This window comes from Oncorhynchus nerka, unplaced genomic scaffold, assembly GCF_034236695.1.
Source record: "Oncorhynchus nerka isolate Pitt River unplaced genomic scaffold, Oner_Uvic_2.0 unplaced_scaffold_2076, whole genome shotgun sequence".
Lineage (NCBI taxonomy): Eukaryota > Metazoa > Chordata > Actinopteri > Salmoniformes > Salmonidae > Oncorhynchus > Oncorhynchus nerka.
The window spans coordinates 400-28032 of NW_027039249.1; the positions used below are offsets into that span (position 1 = coordinate 400).

General features: G+C 33.1%; 1 long non-coding RNA gene across 1 annotated transcript in view; it reads left to right on the plus strand.

Moving 5' to 3' along the window:
* Positions 1–1713: 1713 nt before the first annotated feature.
* The window catches only part of LOC135567420 (uncharacterized), a 32676-nt gene continuing 6756 nt past the window's right edge, over positions 1714–27633 (plus strand). The window contains exons 1-4 of the long non-coding RNA XR_010462348.1: positions 1714–1925; positions 15148–15168; positions 15316–15336; positions 15711–15785. This is a non-coding gene — a long non-coding RNA (uncharacterized LOC135567420). The remainder of the gene's footprint in view (positions 1926–15147; positions 15169–15315; positions 15337–15710; positions 15786–27633) is intronic.

Consider the following 27633-nt stretch of genomic DNA (forward strand, 5'->3'; position numbering starts at 1 on the left):
GTCAACTGTTAATCACAGACCTCATGGTTTATTACTATAATACTGATGGGTCAACTGTTAATCACAGACCTCATGGTTTATTACTATAATACTGATGGGTCAACTGTTAATCACAGACCTCATGGTTTATTACTATAATACTGATGGGTCAACTGTTAATCACAGACCTCATGGTTTATTACTATAATACTGATGGGTCAACTGTTAATCACAGACCTCATGGTTTATTACTATAATACTGATGGGTCAACTGTTAATCACAGACCTCATGGTTTATTACTATAATACTGATGGGTCAACTGTTAATCACAGACCTCGTGGTTTATTACTATAATACTGATGGGTCAACTGTTAATCACAGACCTCATGGTTTATTACTATAATACTGATGGGTCAACTGTTAATCACAGACCTCGTGGTTTATTACTATAATACTGATGGGTCAACTGTTAATCACAGACCTCTGATGGGTCAACTTTATTACTATAATACTGATGGGTCAACTGTTAATCACAGACCTCATGGTTTATTACTATAATACTGATGGTCAACTGTTAATCACAGACCTCATGGTTTATTACTATAATACTGATGGGTCAACTGTTAATCACAGACCTCATGGTTTATTACTATAATACTGATGGGTCAACTGTTAATCACAGACCTCATGGTTTTATTACTATAATACTGATGGGTCAACTGTTAATCACAGACCTCATGGTTTATTACTATAATACTGATGGGTCAACTGTTAATCACAGACCTCATGGTTTATTACTATAATACTGATGGGTCAACTGTTAATCACAGACCTCATGGTTTATTACTATAATACTGATGGGTCAACTGTTAATCACAGACCTCATGGTTTATTACTATAATACTGATGGGTCAACTGTTAATCACAGACCTCATGGTTTATTACTATAATACTGATGGGTCAACTGTTAATCACAGACCTCATGGTTTATTACTATAATCAACTGTTAATCACAGATGTGGTTTATTACTATAATACTGATGGGTCAACTGTTAATCACAGACCTCATGGTTTATTACTATAATACTGATGGGTCAACTGTTAATCACAGACCTCATGGTTTATTACTATAATACTGATGGGTCAACTGTTAATCACAGACCTCATGGTTTATTACTATAATACTGATGGGTCAACTGTTAATCACAGACCTCATGGTTTATTACTATAATACTGATGGGTCAACTGTTAATCACAGACCTCATGGTTTATTACTATAATACTGATGGGTCAACTGTTAATCACAGACCTCATGGTTTATTACTATAATACTGATGGGTCAACTGTTAATCACAGACCTCATGGTTTATTACTATAATACTGATGGGTCAACTGTTAATCACAGACCTGTGGTTTATTACTATAATACTGATGGGTCAACTGTTAATCACAGACCTCATGGTTTATTACTATAATACTGATGGGTCAACTGTTAATCACAGACCTCATGGTTTATTACTATAATACTGATGGGTCAACTGTTAATCACAGACCTCATGGTTTATTACTATAATACTGATGGGTCAACTGTTAATCACAGACCTCATGGTTTATTACTATAATACTGATGGGTCAACTGTTAATCACAGACCTCATGGTTTATTACTATAATACTGATGGGTCAACTGTTAATCACAGACCTCATGGTTTATTGCCTCCCTTTGTTCCTGTCTGTTTTGATAGCAAGTTGAGTGAATATACTATATTTAAGTCATTTTCAACATTACCAACATTATTAAGGAAATAGAGGAATTAACCATCATGTTTTATGTACTGTCTACAGAGGAGGTCACAATAGAGAGGATGTAGTCTGTCTTCATGTTCTAGTACCCATAATGCATCATATTTTATCTTCTGTCTTCAGACAAGGTCACAAGAGAGAGGGGTGAGTTGCACAACTGCATGATTTAAGTGAAAATACTTTCACTTTCCTTAAATATAAACTGTATACACTATATATTACACTGGTTAACTACACTATATATTACACTGGTTAACTACACTATATATTACACTGGTTAACTACACTATATATTACACTGGTTAACTACACTATATATTACACTGGTTAACTACATTTTCAACTATATATTACACCGGTTTATTAACTACACTATATATTAACTACACTATATATTACACTGGTTAACTACACTATATATTAGACTGGTTAACTACACTATATATTACACTGGTTAACTACACTATATATTACACTGGTTAACTACACTATATATTACACTGGTTAACTACACTATATATTACACTGATTAACTACACTATATATTAACTACACTATATATTACACTGGTTAACTACACTATATATTACACTGGTTAACTACACTATATATTAACTACACTATATATTACACTGGTTAACTACACTATATATTAACTACACTATATATTACACTGGTTAACTACACTATATATTAACTACACTATATATTACACTGGTTAACTACACTATATATTAGACTGGTTAACTACACTATATATTACACTGGTTAACTACACTATATATTACACTGGTTAACTACACTATATATTACACTGGTTAACTACACTATATATTACACTGGTTTACACTATATTACACTGATTAACTATACTATATATTACACTGATTAACTATACTATATATTACACTGGTTAACTATACTATATATTAACTACACTATATATTACACTGGTTAACTACACTATATATTACACTGGTTAACTACACTATATATTAACTACACTATATATTACACTGGTTAACTACACTATATATTACACTGGTTAACTACACTATATATTAACTACACTATATATTACACTGGTTAACTACACTATATATTAACTACACTATATATTACACTGGTTAACTACACTATATATTAACTACACTATATATTACACTGGTTAACTACACTATATATTAACTACACTATATATTACACTGGTTAACTACACTATATATTAACTACACTATATATTACACTGGTTAACTACACTATATATTACACTGGTTAACTACACTATATATTACACTGGTTAACTACACTATATATTACACTGGTTAACTACACTATATATTAACCTGTTAACTACACTATATATTAACTACACTATATATTACACTGGTTAACTACACTATATATTAACTACACTATATATTTAGTTAACTACACTATATATTAACTACACTATATATTACACTGGTTAACTACACTATATATTACACTGGTTAACTACACTATATATTACACTGGTTAACTACACTATATATTAACTACACTATATATTACACTGGTTAACTACACTATATATTACACTGGTTAACTACACTATATATTACACTGGTTAACTACACTATATATTACACTGGTTAACTACACTATATATTACACTGGTTAACTACACTATATATTACACTGGTTAACTACACTATATATTACACTGGTTAACTACACTATATATTACACTGGTTAACTACACTATATATTACACTGGTTAACTACACCATATATTACACTGGTTAACTACACTATATATTACACTGGTTAACTACACTATATATTACACTGGTTAACTACACTATATATTACACTGGTTAACTACACTATATATTACACTGGTTAACTACACTATATATTACACTGGTTAACTACACCATATATTACACTGGTTAACTACACTATATATTAACTACACTATATATTACACTGGTTAACTACACTATATGTTACACTGGTTAACTACACTATATATTACACTGGTTAACTACACTATATATTACACTGGTTAACTACACTATATATTACACTGGTTAACTACACTATATATTAGACTGATTAACTACACTATATATTACACTGGTTAACTACACTATATATTACACTGGTTAACTACACTATATATTACACTGATTAACTACACTATATATTACACTGGTTAACTACACCATATATTACACTGGTTAACTACACTATATATTAACTACACTATATATTACACTGGTTAACTACACTATATGTTACACTGGTTAACTACACTATATATTACACTGGTTAACTACACTATATATTACACTGGTTAACTACACTATATATTACACTGGTTAACTACACTATATATTACACTGATTAACTACACTATATATTACACTGGTTAACTACACTATATATTACACTGGTTAACTACACTATATATTACACTGGTTAACTACACTATATATTAACTACACTATATATTACACTGGTTAACTACACTATATGTTACACTGGTTAACTACACTATATATTACACTGGTTAACTACACTATATATTACACTGGTTAACTACACTATATATTACACTGGTTAACTACACTATATATTACACTGGTTAACTACACTATATATTACACTGGTTAACTACACTATATATTAGACTGATTAACTACACTATATATTACACTGGTTAACTACACTATATATTACACTGGTTAACTACACTATATATTACACTGGTTAACTATACTATATATTACACTGGTTAACTACACTATATATTACACTGGTTAACTACACTATATATTACACTGGTTAACTACACTATATATTACACTATATATTACACTGGTTAACTACACTATATATTACACTATATATTACACTATATATTACACTGATTAACTATACTATATATTACACTATATATTACACTATATATTACACTGATTAACTATACTATATATTACACTGATTAACTACACTATATATTACACTGATTAACTACACTATATATTACACTGGTTAACTACACTATATATTACACTGGTTAACTACACTATATATTACACTGGTTAACTACACTATATATTAACCTGGTTAACTACACTATATATTAACTACTACTATATATTACACTGGTTAACTACACTATATATTAACTACACTATATATTACACTGGTTAACTACACTATATATTAACTACACTATATATTACACTGGTTAACTACACTATATATTACACTGGTTAACTACACTATATATTACACTGGTTAACTACACTATATATTAACTACACTATATATTACACTGGTTAACTACGCTATATATTACACTGGTTAACTACACTATATATTACACTGGTTAACTACACTATATATTACACTGGTTAACTACACCATATATTACACTGGTTAACTACACTATATATTACACTGGTTAACTACACTATATATTACACTGGTTAACTACACTATATATTACACTATATATTACACTGATTAACTACACTATATATTACACTGGTTAACTACACTATATGTTACACTATATATTACACTGGTTAACTACACTATATATTACACTGATTAACTACACTATATATTACACTGGTTAACTACACTATATATTAACCTGGTTAACTACAATATATATTACACTGATTAACTACACTATATATTACACTGGTTAACTACACTATATATTAGACTGATTAACTACACTATATATTACACTGGTTAACTACACTATATATTACACTGGTTAACTACACTATATTACACTGGTTAACTACACTATATATTACACTGGTTAACTACACTATATATTACACTGGTTAACTACACTATATATTACACTGGTTAACTACACTATATATTACACTGGTTAACTACACCATATATTACACTGGTTAACTACACTATATATTACACTGGTTAACTACACTATATATTACACTGGTTAACTACACTATATATTACACTGGTTAACTACACTATATATTACACTGGTTAACTACACTATATATTACACTGGTTAACTACACTATATATTACACTGGTTAACTACACTATATATTACACTGGTTAACTACACTATATATTACACTGGTTAACTACACTATATATTACACTATATATTACACTGGTTAACTACACTATATATTACACTATATATTACACTATATATTACACTGATTAACTATACTATGTATTACACTATATATTACACTATATATTACACTGATTAACTATACTATATATTACACTGATTAACTACACTATATATTACACTGATTAACTACACTATATATTACACTGGTTAACTACACTATATATTACACTGGTTAACTACACTATATATTACACTGGTTAACTACACTATATATTAACCTGGTTAACTACACTATATATTAACTACACTATATATTACACTGGTTAACTACACTATATATTAACTACACTATATATTACACTGGTTAACTACACTATATATTAACTACACTATATATTACACTGGTTAACTACACTATATATTACACTGGTTAACTACACTATATATTAACTACACTATATATTACACTGGTTAACTACACTATATATTACACTGGTTAACTACACTATATATTACACTGGTTAACTACACTATATATTACACTGGTTAACTACACCATATATTACACTGGTTAACTACACTATATATTACACTGGTTAACTACACTATATATTACACTGGTTAACTACACTATATATTACACTATATATTACACTGATTAACTACACTATATATTACACTGGTTAACTACACTATATGTTACACTATATATTACACTGGTTAACTACACTATATATTACACTGGTTAACTACACTATATATTACACTGATTAACTACACTATATATTACACTGGTTAACTACACCATATATTACACTGGTTAACTACACTATATATTAACTACACTATATATTACACTGGTTAACTACACTATATGTTACACTGGTTAACTACACTATATATTACACTGGTTAACTACACTATATATTACACTGGTTAACTACACTATATATTACACTGGTTAACTACACTATATATTACACTGATTAACTACACTATATATTACACTGGTTAACTACACTATATATTAGACTGATTAACTACACTATATATTACACTGGTTAACTACACTATATATTACACTGGTTAACTACACTATATATTACACTGGTTAACTATACTATATATTACACTGGTTAACTACACTATATATTACACTGGTTAACTACACTATATATTACACTATATATTACACTGATTAACTACACTATATATTACACTGGTTAACTACACTATATGTTACACTATATATTACACTGGTTAACTACACTATATATTACACTGATTAACTACACTATATATTACACTGCTTAACTACACTATATATTAACCTGGTTAACTACAATATATATTACACTGATTAACTACACTATATATTACACTGGTTAACTACACTATATATTAGACTGATTAACTACACTATATATTACACTGGTTAACTACACTATATATTACACTGGTTAACTACACTATATTACACTGGTTAACTACACTATATATTACACTGGTTAACTACACTATATATTACACTGGTTAACTACACTATATATTACACTGGTTAACTACACCATATATTACACTGGTTAACTACACTATATATTACACTGGTTAACTACACTATATATTACACTGGTTAACTACACTATATATTACACTGGTTAACTACACTATATATTACACTGGTTAACTACACTATATATTACACTGGTTAACTACACTATATATTACACTGGTTAACTACACTATATATTACACTGGTTAACTACACTATATATTACACTGGTTAACTACACTATAAATTACACTGGTTAACTACACTATATATTACACTGGTTAACTACACTATATATTACACTGGTTAACTACACTATATATTACACTATATATTACACTGGTTAACTACACTATATATTACACTATATATTACACTATATATTACACTGATTAAATATACTATGTATTACACTATATATTACACTATATATTACACTGATTAACTATACTATATATTACACTGATTAACTACACTATATATTACACTGATTAACTACACTATATATTACACTGGTTAACTACACTATATATTACACTGGTTAACTACACTATATATTACACTGGTTAACTACACTATATATTAACCTGTTAACTACACTATATATTAACTAACTACACTATATATTACACTGGTTAACTACACTATATATTAACTACACTATATATTACACTGGTTAACTACACTATATATTAACTACACTATATATTACACTGGTTAACTACACTATATATTACACTGGTTAACTACACTATATATTACACTGGTTAACTACACTATATATTAACTACACTATATATTACACTGGTTAACTACACTATATATTACACTGGTTAACTACACTATATATTACACTGGTTAACTACACTATATATTACACTGGTTAACTACACCATATATTACACTGGTTAACTACACTATATATTACACTGGTTAACTACACTATATATTACACTGGTTAACTACACTATATATTACACAATATATTACACTGATTAACTACACTATATATTACACTGGTTAACTACACTATATGTTACACTATATATTACACTGGTTAACTACACTATATATTACACTGATTAACTACACTATATATTACACTGGTTAACTACACTATAAATTACACTGGTTAACTACACTATATATTACACTGGTTAACTACACTATATATTACACTGGTTAACTACACTATATATTACACTATATATTACACTGGTTAACTACACTATATATTACACTATATATTACACTATATATTACACTGATTAAATATACTATGTATTACACTATATATTACACTATATATTACACTGATTAACTATACTATATATTACACTGATTAACTACACTATATATTACACTGATTAACTACACTATATATTACACTGGTTAACTACACTATATATTACACTGGTTAACTACACTATATATTACACTGGTTAACTACACTATATATTAACCTGGTTAACTACACTATATATTAACTACACTATATATTACACTGGTTAACTACACTATATATTAACTACACTATATATTACACTGGTTAACTACACTATATATTAACTACACTATATATTACACTGGTTAACTACACTATATATTACACTGGTTAACTACACTATATATTACACTGGTTAACTACACTATATATTAACTACACTATATATTACACTATATTACACTGGTTAACTACACTATATATTACACTGGTTAACTACACTATATATTACACTGGTTAACTACACTATATATTACTATATATTACTGGTTAACTATATATTACACTATATATTACACTGGTTAACTACACTATATATTACACTGGTTAACTACACTATATATTACACTGTTAACTACACTATATATTACACAATATATTACACTGATTAACTACACTATATATTACACTGGTTAACTACACTATATATTACACTATATATTACACTGGTTAACTACACTATATATTACACTGATTAACTACACTATATATTACACTGCTTAACTACACTATATATTAACCTGGTTAACTACAATATATATTACACTGATTAACTACACTATATATTACACTGGTTAACTACACTATATATTAGACTGATTAACTACACTATATATTACACTGGTTAACTACACTATATATTACACTGGTTAACTACACTATATTACACTGGTTAACTACACTATATATTACACTGGTTAACTACACTATATATTACACTGGTTAACTACACTATATATTACACTGGTTAACTACACTATATATTACACTGGTTAACTACACCATATATTACACTGGTTAACTACACTATATATTACACTGGTTAACTACATTATTACACTATATATTACACTGGTTAACTACACTATATATTACACTGGTTAACTACACTATATATTACACTGGTTAACTACACTATATATTACACTGGTTAACTACACTATATATTACACTGGTTAACTACACTATATATTACACTGGTTAACTACACTATATATTACACTGGTTAACTACACTATAAATTACACTGGTTAACTACACTATATATTACACTGGTTAACTACACTATATATTACACTGGTTAACTACACTATATATTACACTATATATTACACTGGTTAACTACACTATATATTACACTATATATTACACTATATATTACACTGATTAAATATACTATGCATTACACTATATATTACACTATATATTACACTGATTAACTATACTATATATTACACTGATTAACTACACTATATATTACACTGATTAACTACACTATATATTACACTGGTTAACTACACTATATATTACACTGGTTAACTACACTATATATTACACTGGTTAACTACACTATATATTAACCTTGTTAACTACACTATATATTAACTACACTATATATTATACTGGTTAACTACACTATATATTAACTACACTATATATTACACTGGTTAACTACACTATATATTAACTACACTATATATTACACTGGTTAACTACACTATATATTACACTGGTTAACTACACTATATATTACACTGGTTAACTACACTATATATTAACTACACTATATATTACACTGGTTAACTACACTATATATTACACTGGTTAACTACACTATATATTACACTGGTTAACTACACTATATATTACACTGGTTAACTACACCATATATTACACTGGTTAACTACACTATATATTACACTGGTTAACACTACACTATATATTACACTGGTTAACTACACTATATATTACACTATATATTACACTGATTAACTACACTATATATTACACTGGTTAACTACACTATATGTTACACTATATATTACACTGGTTAACTACACTATATATTACACTGATTAACTACACTATATATTACACTGGTTAACTACACTATATATTACACTGGTTAACTACACTATATATTACACTGGTTAACTACACTATATATTACACTGGTTAACTACACTATATATTTCACTGGTTAACTACACTATATATTACACTGGTTAACTACACTATATATTACACTGGTTAACTACACTATATATTACACTGGTTAACTACACTATATATTACACTGGTTAACTACACTATATATTTCACTGGTTAACTACACTATATATTACACTGGTTAACTACACTATATATTACACTGGTTAACTACACTATATATTACACTGGTTAACTACACTATATATTACACTGGTTAACTACACTATATATTACACTGGTTAACTACACCATATATTACACTGGTTAACTACACTATATATTACACTGGTTAACTACACTATATATTACACTGGTTAACTACACTATATATTACACTGGTTAACTACACTATATATTACACTGGTTAACTACACTATATATTACACTGGTTAACTACACTATATATTAACTACACTATATATTACACTGGTTAACTACACTATATGTTACACTGGTTAACTACACTATATATTACACTGGTTAACTACACTATATATTACACTGGTTAACTACACTATATATTACACTATATATTACACTGATTAACTACACTATATATTACACTGGTTAACTACACTATATATTAACTACACTATATATTACACTGGTTAACTACACTATATGTTACACTGGTTAACTACACTATATATTACACTGGTTAACTACACTATATATTACACTGGTTAACTACACTATATATTAACTACACTATATATTACACTGATTAACTTCACTATATATTACACTATATATTACACTGATTAACTACACTATATATTAACTACACTATATATTACACTGATTAACTTCACTATATATTACACTATATATTACACTGGTTAACTACACTATATATTAACTACACTATATATTACACTGATTAACTACACTATATATTACACTGATTAACTACACTATATATTAACCTGGTTAACTACACTATATATTACACTGATTAACTACACTATATATTACACTGGTTAACTACACTATATATTACACTGGTTAACTACACTATATATTACACTATATATTACACTGATTAACTACACTATATATTAACCTGATTTAACTACACTATATATACAAAAGTATGTGGACAACTCTTTAAATCAGTAGATTCTATTTCAGCCACACCCGTTGCTGACAGGTGTATAAAATCAAGCACACCGCCATGCAATCTCCATAGACAAACATTGTCAGTAGAATGGCCTTTCTGAAGAGCTCAGTGTCTTTCAACGTGGCCCTGTCTTAGGATGCCACCTTTCCATCAAGTCAGTTTGTCAAGTTTCTGCCCTGCTAGAGCTGCCCCGATCAACTGTAAGTGCTGTTATTGTGAGTGGAAACATCTAGGAGCAAAAATTTGTCAGTCGTTTAGTGGTAGGCCACAGAAGCTCACAGAATGGGACCGCCAAGTATTGAAGGGCGTAAAAGTCGTCTGTCCTCGGTTGCAACACTCACTACAGAGTTCCAAACTGCCTCTGGAAGCAACGTCAACACAATAACTGTTTGTCGGGAGCTTCCTGCAATGGGTTTCCATGGCCGAGCAGCTGCACACAAGCCTAAGTTCACCATGCTCAATGCCAAGCGTCTCGTCATTGTTGGTAATCAAGCCTACCACTGTTGTTCTCCTGGAGTGGTGTAAAGCTCACCGCCATCGGACTCTGGACTAGTGGAAATACGTTCTAAGGAGTGATGAATCACACTTCACCATCTGGCAGTCTGACAGATTAATCTGGGTTTGGCGGATGCCAGGAGAACACTACCTGCCCCAATGCATTGTGCCAACTGTAAAGTTTGGTGGATATAAAGTTTCACATACTAGCCTACTACATACTTCAAATCAAATCAAATGTATTTATATAGCCCTTCTTACATCAGCTGATATCTCAAAGTGCTGTACAGAAACCCAGCCTAAAACCCCAAACAGCAAGCAATGCAGGTGTAGAAGCACGGTGGCTAGGAAAAACTCCCTAGAAAGGCCAAAACCTAGGAAGAAACCTAGAGAGGAACCAGGCTATGAGGGGTGGCCGGTCCTCTTCTGGCTCTGCCGGGTGGAGATTATAACAGAACATGGCCAAGATGTTCAAATGTTCATAGATGACCAACAGGGTCAAATAATAATAATAACCACAGTGGTTGTAGAGGGTGCAACAGGTCAGTACCTCAGGAGTAAATGTCAGTTGGCTTTTCATAGCTGATCATTCAGAGTATCTCTACCACTCCTGCTGTCTCTAGAGAGTTGAAAACCTGTCCCGCCAATGTGGGTCCTCTGCTGTTTCCTGAAGTCCACAATCATCTCCTTCATTTTGTTGACGTTGAGTGTGAGGTTATTTTCCTGACACCACACTCTGAGGGCCCTCACCTCCTCCCTGTAGGCCGTCTCGTTGTAGTAGTGTCGTCTGCAAACTTGATGATTGAGTTGGAGGCGTGAGCGTTAAGCAAATTGGAGTGGGTCTAGGGTGTCAGGTAGGGTGGAGGTGATATGGTCCTTGACTAGTCTCTCAAAGCACTTCATGATGACGGAAGTGAGTGCTACAGGGCGATAGTCATTTAGCTCAGTTACCTTAGCTTTCTTGGGAACAGGAACAATGGTGGCCCTCTTGAAGCATGTGGGAACAGCAGACTGGTATAGGGATTGATTGAATATGTCCGTAAACACACCGGCCAGCTGGTCTGCGCATGCTCTTAGGATGCCATCTGGGCCTGCAGCCTTGCGAGGGTTGACACGTTGAAATGTTTGACTCACGTTGGCCGCGGTGAAGGAGAGTCCGCATGTTTTGGTAGCGGGCCGTGTCAGTGGCACTGTATTATATGAGCAAAGAAGTTGTGTTAATTTGTCTGGGAGCAAGACGCTGGCTGGCTTTCTTTTTGTAATCCGTGATTGACCATAGACTCATACAGAGACATACATCTCATGTCTGAGCCGTTGAAATGCGACTCTACTTTGTCTCTATACTGACGCTTAGCACAACCAGGTGGACTGGGGACAGCAAGGAGTAATTAGGCCAGATTGTCCTGAGGCATGGTCCTAGGGCTCAGGTCCTCTGAGAGAAGAGAGAGAGGGAGACCTCACTAATGCTCTTGTGGCTGAATGGAAGCAAGTCCTCACAGAAATGTTCCATCATCTAGTGGAAAGCCTTCCCAGAAGAGTGGAGGCTGTTATAGCAGCAATGTTCCTTCATCTAGTGGAAAGCCTTCCCAGAAGAGTGGAGGCTGTTATAGCAGCAATGTTCCAACATCTAGTGGAAAGCCTTCCCAGAAGAGTGGAGGCTGTTATAGCAGCAATGTTCCTTCATCTAGTGGAAAGCCTTCCCAGAAGAGTGGAGGCTGTTATAGCAGCAATGTTCCTTCATCTAGTGGAAAGCCTTCCCAGAAGAGTGGAGGCTGTTATAGCAGCAATGTTCCTACATCTAGTGGAAAGCCTTCCCAGAAGAGTGGAGGCTGTTATAGCAGCAAAGGGGGACCAACTCCATATTAATCCACATACTTTTGGTCATGTAGTGTATCTACCTACTGTTAGATAATATCAGGTGTCCCTATACTTTTGGTCATGTAGTGTGTCTACCTACTGTTAGATAATAGCAGGTGTCCATATACTTTTGGTCATGTAGTGTATCTACCTACTGTTAGATAATAGCAGGTGTCCACATACTTTTGGTCATGTAGTGTATCTACCTACTGTTAGATAATAGCAGGTGTCCACATACTTTTGGTCATGTAGTGTATCTACCTACTGTTAGATAATAGCAGGTGTCCCTATACTTTTGGTCATGTAGTGTATCTACCTACTGTTAGATAATAGCAGGTGTCCACATACTTTTGGTCATGTAGTGTATCTACCTACTGTTAGATAATAGCAGGTGTCCACATACTTTTGGTCATGTAGTGTATCTACCTACTGTTAGATAATAGTCCACATCTCTGTTGGGTGTCCCTATACTTTTGGTCATGTAGTGTATCTACCTACTGTTAGATAATAGCAGGTGTCCATATACTTTTGGTCATGTAGTGTATCTACCAACTGTTAGATAATAGCAGGTGTCCACATACTTTTGGTCATGTAGTGTATCTACCTACTGTTAGATAATAGCAGGTGTCCCTATACTTTTGGTCATGTAGTGTATATATCTCTTGATTCAATCATTATTTAATTATCACTATCTTTGTTTTATTTTTACACCAGATGAACTCAAAGAAGAACTGAGTAAGTAGTGTGTGTGTGCATTGTCATGTTAAGGTTTACTCACCAGCGTCTGACTGACTGTTCTTGTTGAGATGTTCAATGAGCAGGTGTAGTGTATAAATCTCATGATTCAATTATTATTTCATTATCTTTATTTAATTTTTACAGTTGAACTCAAAGAAGAACTGAGTAAGTAGTGTGTGTCTGTCTGTGTGTGTCTCTCTGTCTCTGTCTCTCTGTGTGTGTCTCTCTGTCTCTCTCTCTGTGTGTCTCTCTGTGTCTGTCTCTCTGTGTCTGTCTCTCTCTGTGTGTGTCTCTCTGTGTCTGTCTCTCTGTGTCTGTCTCTCTGTGTCTGTCTCTCTGTGTCTGTCTCTCTGTGTCTGTCTCTGTTTGTCTGTGTGTCTGTGTGTGTCTGCATAAGGTTTACTCACCTGACTCATCTGACTGACTCAGATAAAAAAGAACAATCTGTTTATCTGTTATATGTATTCTCTGACTATCTGTTCTTGTTTATCTATCTGTTAGATAGTCAGATATATGTATCTATCTGTTCTTGTCCTCAGGGAAAGCTAAAGAGACCATCCAATCCCTCTCCACCTCTCCAGGAGGTCAACAGGAAACACAGACTCCTTCCCAAAGTAATCAGTCTTTATGATTCTAATGTTTCTAGAATTACTGGTCAGTTTATTATATATCTCTGTCTGGTCAGTTTATTATATCTCTCTGTCTGGTCAGTTTATTATATCTCTCTGTCTGGTCAGTTTATTATATCTCTCTCTGTCTGGTCAGTTTATTATATCTCTCTGTCTGGTCAGTTTATTATATCTCTCTCTCTCTGTCTGGTCAGTTTATTATATATCTCTGTCTGGTCAGTTTATTATATCTCTCTCTCTCTCTGTCTGGTCAGTTTATTATATCTCTCTGTCTGGTCAGTTTATTATATCTCTCTCTCTCTCTGTCTGGTCAGTTTATTATATCTCTCTGTCTGGTCAGTTTATTATATCTCTCTGTCTGGTCAGTTTATTATATCTCTCTGTCTGGTCAGTTTATTATATCTCTCTGTCTGGTCAGTTTATTATATCTCTCTGTCTGGTCAGTTTATTATCTCTCTCTCTCTCTGTCTGGTCAGTTTATCTCTCTCTCTGTTATATCTCTCTCTGTCTGGTCAGTTTATTATATCTCTCTGTCTGGTCAGTTTATTATATCTCTCTCTGTCTGGTCAGTTTATTATCTCTCTCTCTGTCTGGTCAGTTTATTATATCTCTCTGTCTGGTCAGTTTATTATATCTCTCTGTCTGGTCAGTTTATTATATCTCTCTCTGTCTGGTCAGTTTATTATATCTCTCTGTCTGGTCAGTTTATTATATCTCTCTGTCTGGTCAGTTTATTATATCTCTCTGTCTGGTCAGTTTATTATATCTCTCTGTCTGGTCAGTTTATTATATCTCTCTCTCTGTCTGTTTATTATATCTCTCTGTCTGGTCAGTTTATTATATCTCTCTGTCTGGTCAGTTTATTATATCTCTCTGTCTGGTCAGTTTATTATATCTCTCTCTGTCTGGTCAGTTTATTATATCTCTCTGTCTGGTCAGTTTATTATATCTCTCTCTCTGTCTGGTCAGTTTATTATATCTCTCTGTCTGGTCAGTTTATTATATCTCTCTGTCTGGTCAGTTTATTATATCTCTCTGTCTGGTCAGTTTATTATATCTCTCTCTGTCTGGTCAGTTTATTATATCTCTCTGTCTGGTCAGTTTATTATATCTCTCTCTCTGTCTGGTCAGTTTATTATATCTCTCTCTCTCTGTCTGGTCAGTTTATTATATCTCTCTGTCTGGTCAGTTTATTATATCTCTCTGTCTGGTCAGTTTATTATATCTCTCTGTCTGGTCAGTTTATTATATCTCTCTGTCTGGTCAGTTTATTATATCTCTCTGTCTGGTCAGTTTATTATATCTCTCTGTCTGGTCAGTTTATTATATCTCTCTGTCTGGTCAGTTTATTATATCTCTCTGTCTGGTCAGTTTATTATATATCTCTCTCTCTCTGTCTGGTCAGTTTATTATATCTCTCTCTCTCTGTCTTCAGTTTATATCTCTCTCTGTCTGGTCAGTTTATTATATCTCTCTCTGTCTGGTCAGTTTATTATCTCTCTCTGTCTGGTCAGTTTGGTCAGTTTATTATATCTCTCTGTCTGGTCAGTTTATTATATCTCTCTCTCTCTGTCTGGTCAGTTTATTATGTCTCAGTTTCTCTGTCTGGTCAGTCAGTTTTATCTCTCTGTCTGGTCAGTTTATATCTCTCTCTGTCTGGTCAGTTTATTATATCTCTCTGTCTGGTCAGTTTATTATATCTCTCTGTCTGGTCAGTTTATTATATCTCTCTGTCTGGTCAGTTTATTATATCTCTCTCTCTGTCTGGTCAGTTTATTATATCTCTCTGTCTGGTCAGTTTATTATATCTCTCTCTGTCTGGTCAGTTTTATATATATCTCTCTGTCTGGTCAGTTTATTATATCTCTCTGTCTGTCAGTTTATTCTGGTCAGTTTATTATATCTCTCTGTCTGGTCAGTTTATTATATCTCTCTGTCTGGTCAGTTTATTATATCTCTCTGTCTGGTCAGTTTATTATATCTCTCTGTCTGGTCAGTTTATTATATCTCTCTGTCTGGTCAGTTTATTATATCTCTCTCTCTGTCTGGTCAGTTTATTATATCTCTCTGTCTGGTCAGTTTATTATATCTCTCTCTCTGTCTGGTCAGTTTATTATATCTCTCTGTCTGGTCTCTCTGTCTGGTCAGTTTATTATATCTCTGTCTGGTCAGTTTATTATATCTCTCTGTCTGGTCAGTTTATTATATCTCTCTGTCTGGTCAGTTTATTATATCTCTCTGTCTGGTCAGTTTATTATATCTCTCTCTCTCTGTCTGGTCAGTTTATTATATCTCTCTCTGTCTGGTCAGTTTATTATATCTCTCTGTCTGGTCAGTTTATTATATCTCTCTGTCTGGTCAGTTTATTATATCTCTCTGTCTGGTCAGTTTATTATATCTCTCTGTCTGGTCTCTCTCTGTCTGGTCAGTTTATTATATCTCTCTGTCTGGTCAGTTTATTATATCTCTCTGTCTGGTCAGTTTATTATATCTCTCTGTCTGGTCAGTTTATTATATCTCTCTGTCTGGTCAGTTTATTATATCTCTCTGTCTGGTCAGTTTATTATATCTCTCTGTCTGGTCAGTTTATTATATCTCTCTCTGTCTGGTCAGTTTATTATATCTCTCTGTCTGGTCTGTCTGTCTGGTCAGTTTATTATATCTCTCTGTCTGGTCAGTTTATTATATCTCTCTCTGTCTGGTCAGTTTATTATATCTCTCTGTCTGGTCAGTTCTGTCTGGTCAGTTTATATCTCTCTGTCTGGTCAGTTTATTATATCTCTCTGTCTGGTCAGTTTATTTATATCTCTCTGTCTGGTCAGTTTATTATATCTCTCTGTCTGGTCAGTTTATTATATCTCTCTCTGTCTGGTCAGTTTATTATATCTCTCTGTCTGGTCAGTTTATTATATCTCTCTGTCTGGTCAGTTTATTATATCTCTCTGTCTGGTCAGTTTATTATATCTCTCTGTCTGGTCAGTTTATTATATCTCTCTGTCTGGTCAGTTTATTATATCTCTCTCTGTCTGGTCAGTTTATTATATCTCTCTGTCTGGTCAGTTTATTATATCTCTCTGTCTGGTCAGTTTATTATATCTCTCTCTCTGGTCAGTTTATTATATCTCTCTGTCTGGTCAGTTTATTATATCTCTCTGTCTGGTCAGTTTATTATATCTCTCTGTCTTCAGTTTATTATATCTCTCTGTCTGGTCAGTTTATTATATCTCTCTCTCTCTGTCTGGTCAGTTTATTATATTATATCTCTCTGTCTGGTCAGTTTATTATATCTCTCTGTCTGGTCAGTTTATTATATCTCTCTGTCTGGTCAGTTTATTATATCTCTCTCTCTCTGTCTGGTCAGTTTATTATATCTCTCTGTCTGGTCAGTTTATTATATCTCTCTCTGTCTGGTCAGTTTATTATATCTCTCTCTGTCTGGTCAGTTTATTATATCTCTCTGTCTGGTCAGTTTATTATATCTCTCTGTCTGGTCAGTTTATTATATCTCTCTGTCTGGTCAGTTTATTATATCTCTCTGTCTGGTCAGTTTATTATCTCTCTCTGTCTGGTCAGTTTATTATATCTCTCTCTGTCTGGTCAGTTTATTATATCTCTCTCTGTCTGGTCAGTTTATTATATATCTCTCTGTCTGGTCAGTTTATTATATCTCTCTGTCTGGTCAGTTTATTATATCTCTCTCTCTGTCTGGTCAGTTTATTATATCTCTCTGTCTGGTCAGTTTATTATATCTCTCTGTCTGGTCAGTTTATTATATCTCTCTCTGTCTTATATCTCTCTCTGTCTGGTCAGTTTATTATATCTCTCTCTGTCTGGTCAGTTTATTATATCTCTCTGTCTGGTCAGTTTATTATATCTCTCTGTCTGGTCAGTTTATTATATCTCTCTCTCTGTCTGGTCAGTTTATTATATCTCTCTCTGTCTGGTCAGTTTATTATATCTCTCTGTCTGGTCAGTTTATTATATCTCTCTGTCTGGTCAGTTTATTATATCTCTCTGTCTGGTCAGTTTATTATATCTCTCTCTGTCTGGTCAGTTTATTATATCTCTCTGTCTGGTCAGTTTATTATATCTCTCTGTCTGGTCAGTTTATTATATCTCTCTGTCTGGTCAGTTTATTATATCTCTGTCTGGTCTGTCTCTGTCTGGTCAGTTTATTATCTCTCTCTCTGTCTGGTCAGTTTATTATATCTCTCTGTCTGGTCAGTTTATTTATCTGGTCAGTTTATTATATCTCTCTGTCTGGTCTGTCTGTCTGGTCAGTTTATTATATCTCTCTGTCTGGTCAGTTTATTATATCTCTCTCTGTCTGGTCAGTTTATTATATCTCTCTGTCTGGTCAGTTTATTATATCTCTCTGTCTGGTCAGTTTATTATATCTCTCTGTCTGGTCAGTTTATTATATCTCTCTGTCTGGTCAGTTTATTATATCTCTCTGTCTGGTCAGTTTATTATATCTCTCTGTCTGGTCAGTTTATTATATCTCTCTCTGTCTGGTCAGTTTATTATATCTCTCTGTCTGGTCAGTTTATTATATATCTCTCTCTCTCTGTCTGGTCAGTTTATTATATCTCTCTGTCTGGTCAGTTTATTTATCTCTCTGTCTGGTCAGTTTATATATCTCTCTGTCTGGTCAGTTTATTATATCTCTCTGTCTGGTCAGTTTATTATATCTCTCTGTCTGGTCAGTTTATTATATCTCTCTGTCTGGTCAGTTTATTATATCTCTCTCTGTCTGGTCAGTTTATTATATCTCTCTGTCTGGTCAGTTTATTATATCTCTCTGTCTGGTCAGTTTATTATATCTCTCTCTGTCTGGTCAGTTTATTATATCTCTCTCTCTCTGTCTGGTCAGTTTATTATATCTCTCTGTCTGGTCAGTTTATTATATCTCTCTGTCTGGTCAGTTTATTATATCTCTCTGTCTGGTCAGTTTATTATATCTCTCTCTCTGTCTGGTCAGTTTATTATATCTCTCTGTCTGGTCAGTTTATTATATCTCTCTGTCTGGTTTATTATATCTCTCTGTTTAGTTTATTATATCTCTCTGTCTGGTCTGTTTATTATATCTCTCTGTCTGGTCAGTTTATTATATATCTCTCTGTCTGGTCAGTTTATTATATCTCTCTGTCTGGTCAGTTTATTATATCTCTCTCTGTCTGGTCAGTTTATTATATCTCTCTGTCTGGTCAGTTTATTATATCTCTCTCTGTCTGGTCAGTTTATTATATCTCTCTGTCTGGTCAGTTTATTATATCTCTCTGTCTGGTCAGTTTATTATATCTCTCTCTCTCTGTCTGGTCAGTTTATTATATCTCTCTCTGTCTGGTCAGTTTATTATATCTCTCTGTCTGGTCAGTTTATTATATCTCTCTGTCTGGTCAGTTTATTATATCTCTCTCTGTCTGGTCAGTTTATTATATCTCTCTGTCTGGTCAGTTTATTATATCTCTCTGTCTGGTCAGTTTATTATATCTCTCTGTCTGGTCAGTTTATTATATCTCTCTCTGGTCTGTCTGTCTGGTCAGTTTTTATTATATCTCTCTGTCTGGTCAGTTTATTATATCTCTCTGTCTGGTCAGTTTATTATATCTCTCTGTCTGGTCAGTTTATTATATATCTCTCTCTGTCTGGTCAGTTTATTATATCTCTCTGTCTGGTCAGTTTATTATATCTCTCTGTCTGGTCAGTTTATTATATCTCTCTGTCTGGTCAGTTTATTATATCTCTCTGTCTGGTCAGTTTATTATATCTCTCTGTCTGGTCAGTTTATTATATCTCTCTGTCTGGTCAGTTTATTATATCTCTCTCTCTGTCTGGTCAGTTTATTATATCTCTCTGTCTGGTCAGTTTATTATATCTCTCTGTCTGGTCAGTTTATTATATCTCTCTGTCTGGTCAGTTTATTATATCTCTCTGTCTGGTCAGTTTATTATATCTCTCTGTCTGGTCAGTTTATTATATCTCTCTGTCTGGTCAGTTTATTATATCTCTCTGTCTGGTCAGTTTATTATATCTCTCTGTCTGGTCAGTCTCTCTCTGTCTTCAGTTTTATATCTCTCTGTCTGGTCAGTTTATTATATCTCTCTGTCTGGTCAGTTTATTATATATCTCTCTGTCTGGTCAGTTTATTATATCTCTCTCTGTCTGGTGTCTGGTCAGTTTATTATATCTCTCTCTGTCTGGTCAGTTTATTATATCTCTCTCTGTCTGGTCAGTTTATTATATCTCTCTGTCTGGTCAGTCTTTTATTCTCTGTCTGGTCAGTTTATTATCTCTGTCTGGTCAGTTTATTATATCTCTCTGTCTGGTCAGTTTATTATATCTCTCTGTCTGGTCAGTTTATTATATCTCTCTGTCTGGTCAGTTTATTATCTCTCTGTCTGGTCAGTTTATTATATCTCTCTCTGTCTGGTCAGTTTATTATATCTCTCTGTCTGGTCAGTTTATTATATCTCTCTCTGTCTGGTCAGTTTATTATATCTCTCTCTGTCTGGTCAGTTTATTATATCTCTCTGTCTGGTCAGTTTATTATATCTCTCTCTGTCTGGTCAGTTTATTATATCTCTCTGTCTGGTCAGTTTATTATATATCTCTCTGTCTGGTCAGTTTATTATATCTCTCTGTCTGGTCAGTTTATTATATCTCTCTCTCTGTCTGGTCAGTTTATTATATCTCTCTCTGTCTGGTCAGTTTATTATATCTCTCTCTGTCTGGTCAGTTTATTATATCTCTCTGTCTGGTCAGTTTATTATATCTCTCTGTCTGGTCAGTTTATTATATCTCTCTGTCTGGTCAGTTTATTATATCTCTCTGTCTGGTCAGTTTATTATATCTCTCTGTCTGGTCAGTTTATTATATCTCTCTGTCTGGTCAGTTTATTATATCTCTCTGTCTGGTCAGTTTATTATATCTCTCTGTCTGGTCAGTTTATTATATCTCTGTCTGGTCAGTTTATTATATCTCTCTGTCTGGTCAGTTTATTATATCTCTCTGTCTGGTCAGTTTATTATATCTCTCTCTCTGTCTGGTCAGTTTTTATCTTCTATCTCTCTGTCTGGTCAGTTTATTATATCTCTCTCTGTCTGGTCAGTTTATTATATCTCTGTCTGGTCAGTTTATTATATCTCTCTCTCTGTCTGGTCAGTTTATTATATCTCTCTGTCTGGTCAGTTTATTATATCTCTCTGTCTGGTCAGTTTATTATATCTCTCTGTCTGGTCAGTTTATTATATCTCTCTGTCTGGTCAGTTTATTATATCTCTCTGTCTGGTCAGTTTATTATATCTCTCTCTCTCTGTCTGGTCAGTTTATTATATCTCTCTGTCTGGTCAGTTTATTATATCTCTCTGTCTGGTCAGTTTATTATATCTCTCTGTCTGGTCAGTTTATTATATCTCTCTCTGTCTGGTCAGTTTATTATATCTCTCTGTCTGGTCAGTTTATTATATCTCTCTGTCTGGTCAGTTTATTATATCTCTCTGTCTGGTCAGTTTATTATATCTCTCTGTCTGGTCAGTTTATTATATCTCTCTGTCTGGTCAGTTTATTATATCTCTCTCTCTGTCTGGTCAGTTTATTATATCTCTCTGTCTGGTCAGTTTATTATATCTCTCTGTCTGGTCAGTTTATTATATCTCTCTGTCTCAGTTCTCTCTGTCTGGTCAGTTTCAGTTTATTTATATATCTCTCTGTCTGGTCAGTTTATTATATCTCTCTGTCTGGTCAGTTTATTATATCTCTCTGTCTGGTCAGTTTATTATATCTCTCTGTCTGGTCAGTTTATTATATCTCTCTGTCTGGTCAGTTTATTATATCTCTCTCTCTGTCTGGTCAGTTTATTATATCTCTCTGTCTGGTCAGTTTATTATATCTCTCTGTCTGGTCAGTTTATTATATCTCTCTCTGTCTGGTCAGTTTATTATATCTCTCTGTCTGGTCAGTTTATTATATCTCTCTGTCTGGTCAGTTTATTATATATCTCTCTGTCTGGTCAGTTTATTATATCTCTCTCTGTCTGGTCAGTTTATTATATCTCTCTGTCTGGTCAGTTTATTATATCTCTCTCTCTGTCTGGTCAGTTTATTATATCTCTCTCTGTCTGGTCAGTTTATTATATCTCTCTGTCTGGTCAGTTTATTATATCTCTCTGTCTGGTATCTCTCTCTCTGTCTGGTCAGTTTATTATATCTCTCTGTCTGGTCAGTTTATTATATCTCTCTCTGTCTGGTCAGTTTATTATATCTCTCTGTCTGGTCAGTTTATTATATCTCTCTCTCTGTCTGGTCAGTTTATTATATCTCTCTGTCTGGTCAGTTTATTATATCTCTCTGTCTGGGTTTATTATATCTCTCAGTCTTCAGTTTATTATATCTCTCTGTCTGGTCAGTTTATTATATCTCTCTGTCTGGTCAGTTTATTATATCTCTCTCTGTCTGGTCAGTTTATTATATCTCTCTGTCTGGTCAGTTTATTATATCTCTCTCTCTGTCTGGTCAGTTTATTATATCTCTCTGTCTGGTCAGTTTATTATATCTCTCTGTCTGGTCAGTTTATTATATCTCTCTGTCTGGTCAGTTTATTATATCTCTCTGTCTGGTCAGTTTATTATATCTCTCTCTCTGTCTGGTCAGTTTATTATATATCTCTCTCTGTCTGGTCTGGTCAGTTTATTATATCTCTCTGTCTGTCTCAGTTTATTATATCTCTCTGTCTCTATCTCTGTCTGGTCAGTTTATTATATCTCTCTGTCTGGTCAGTTTATTATATCTCTCTGTCTGGTCAGTTTATTATATCTCTCTGTCTGGTCAGTTTATTATATCTCTCTGTCTGGTCAGTTTATTATATCTCTCTGTCTGGTCAGTTTATTATATCTCTCTCTGTCTCAGTTTATTATATCAGTTTCTGGTAGTTTATTATATCTCTCTGTCTGGTCAGTTTATTATATCTCTCTGTCTGGTCAGTTTATTATATCTCTCTGTCTGGTCAGTTTATTATATCTCTCTGTCTGGTCAGTTTATTATATCTCTCTGTCTGGTCATCTCTCTGTTTGGTCAGTTTATTATATCTCTCTGTCTGGTCAGTTTATTATATCTCTCTGTCTGGTCAGTTTATTATATCTCTCTCTGTCTGGTCAGTTTATTATATCTCTCTGTCTGGTCAGTTTATTATATCTCTCTGTCTGGTCAGTTTATTATATCTCTCTCTGTCTGGTCAGTTTATTATATCTCTCTGTCTGTCAGTCAGTTTATTATATCTCTCTCTGTCTGGTCAGTTTATTATATCTCTCTCTGTCTGGTCAGTTTATTATATATCTCTCTGTCTGGTCAGTTTTTATTATATCTCTCTGTCTGGTCAGTTTATTATATCTCTCTGTCTGGTCAGTTTATTATTATCTCTCTCTGTCTGGTCAGTTTATTATATCTCTCTGTCTGGTCAGTTTATTATATCTGTCTTTATTATGTCTGGTCAGTCAGTTTATTATATCTCTCTGTCTGGTCAGTTTATTATATCTCTCTGTCTGGTCAGTTTATTATATCTCTCTGTCTGGTCAGTTTATTATATCTCTCTCTGTCTGGTCAGTTTATTATATCTCTCTGTCTGTTTCAGTTTATATCTCTCTCTGTCTGGTCAGTTTATTATATCTCTCTGTCTGGTCAGTTTATTATATCTCTCTGTCTGGTCAGTTTATTATATCTCTCTGTCTGGTCAGTTTATTATATCTCTCTGTCTGGTCAGTTTTTATTATCTCTGTCTGGTCAGTTTATTATATCTCTCTGTCTGGTCAGTTTATTATATCTCTCTGTCTGGTCAGTTTATTATATCTCTCTGTCTGGTCAGTTTATTATATCTCTCTCTCTGTCTGGTCAGTTTATTATCTCTCTCTCTGTCTGGTCAGTTTATTATATCTCTCTGTCTGGTCAGTTTATTATATCTATGGTCAGTTTATTATATCTCTCTGTCTGGTCAGTTTATTATATCTCTCTGTCTGGTCAGTTTATTATATTATCTCTCTGTCTCTCTCTGTCTGGTCAGTTTTTATATATCTCTCTGTCTGGTCAGTTTATTATATCTCTCTGTCTGGTCAGTTTATTATATCTCTCTGTCTGGTCAGTTTATTATATCTCTCTGTCTGGTCAGTTTATTATATCTCTCTGTCTGGTCAGTTTATTATATCTCTCTGTCTGGTCAGTTTATTATATCTCTCTCTGTCTGGTCAGTTTATTATATCTCTCTGTCTGGTCAGTTTATTATATCTCTCTGTCTGGTCAGTTTATTATATCTCTCTGTCTGGTCAGTTTATTATATCTCTCTGTCTGGTCAGTTTATTATATCTCTCTGGTTATGGTCAGTTTCAGTTTATTATATCTCTCTGTCTGGTCAGTTTATTATATCTCTCTGTCTGGTCAGTTTATTTATATCTCTCTGTCTGGTCTCTCTCTCTGTCTGGTCAGTTTATTATATCTCTCTGTCTGGTCAGTTTATTATATCTCTCTGTCTGGTCAGTTTATTATATCTCTCTGTCTGGTCAGTTTATTATATCTCTCTCTGTCTGGTCAGTTTATTATATCTCTCTGTCTGGTCAGTTTATTATATCTCTCTCTGTCTGGTCAGTTTATTATATCTCTCTGTCTGGTCAGTTTATTATATCTCTCTCTCTGTCAGTTTATTATATCTCAGTCTTGGTCAGTTTATATATCTCTGTCTCTGTCTGGTCAGTTTATTATATCTCTCTGTCTGGTCAGTTTATTATATCTCTCTGTCTCAGTTTATTATATCTCTCTGTCTGGTCAGTTTATTATATCTCTCTGTCTGGTCAGTTTATTATATCTCTCTGTCTGGTCAGTTTATTATATCTCTCTGTCTGGTCAGTTTATTATCTCTCTCTGTCTGGTCAGTTTATTATATATATCTCTCTGTCTGGTCAGTTTATATATCTCTCTGTCTGGTCTCTCTGTCTGGTCAGTTTATTATATCTCTCTGTCTGGTCAGTTTATTATATCTCTCTCTCTGTCTGGTCAGTTTATTATATCTCTCTGTCTGGTCAGTTTATTATATCTCTCTGTCTGGTCAGTTTATTATATCTCTCTCTGTCTGGTCAGTTTATTATATCTCTCTGTCTGGTCAGTTTATTATATCTCTCTGTCTGGTCAGTTTATTATATCTCTCTGTCTGGTCAGTTTATTATATCTCTCTGTCTGGTCAGTTTATTATATCTCTCTGTCTGGTAGTTTATTATATCTCTCTCTGTCTGGTCAGTTTATTATATCTCTCTGTCTGGTCAGTTTATTATATCTCTCTGTCTGGTCAGTTTATTATATATCTCTCTGTCTGGTCAGTTTATTATATCTCTCTGTCTGGTCAGTTTATTATATCTCTCTGTCTGGTCAGTTTATTATATCTCTCTGTCTGGTCAGTTTATTATATCTCTCTGTCTGGTCAGTTTATTATATCTCTCTCTCTCTGTCTGGTCAGTTTATTATATCTCTCTGTCTGGTCAGTTTATTATATCTCTCTGTCTGGTCAGTTTATTATATCTCTCTCTGTCTGGTCAGTTTATTATATCTCTCTGTCTGGTCAGTTTCAGTTTTATATCTCTCTGTCTGGTCAGTTTATTATATCTCTCTCTGTCTGGTCAGTTTATTATATCTCTCTGTCTGGTCAGTTTATTATATCTCTCTGTCTGGTCAGTTTATTATATCTCTCTCTGTCTGGTCTCTGTCTGGTCAGTTTATTATCTCTCTCTCTGTCTGGTCAGTTTATTATATCTCTCTGTCTGGTCAGTTTATTATATCTCTCTGTCTGGTCAGTTTAT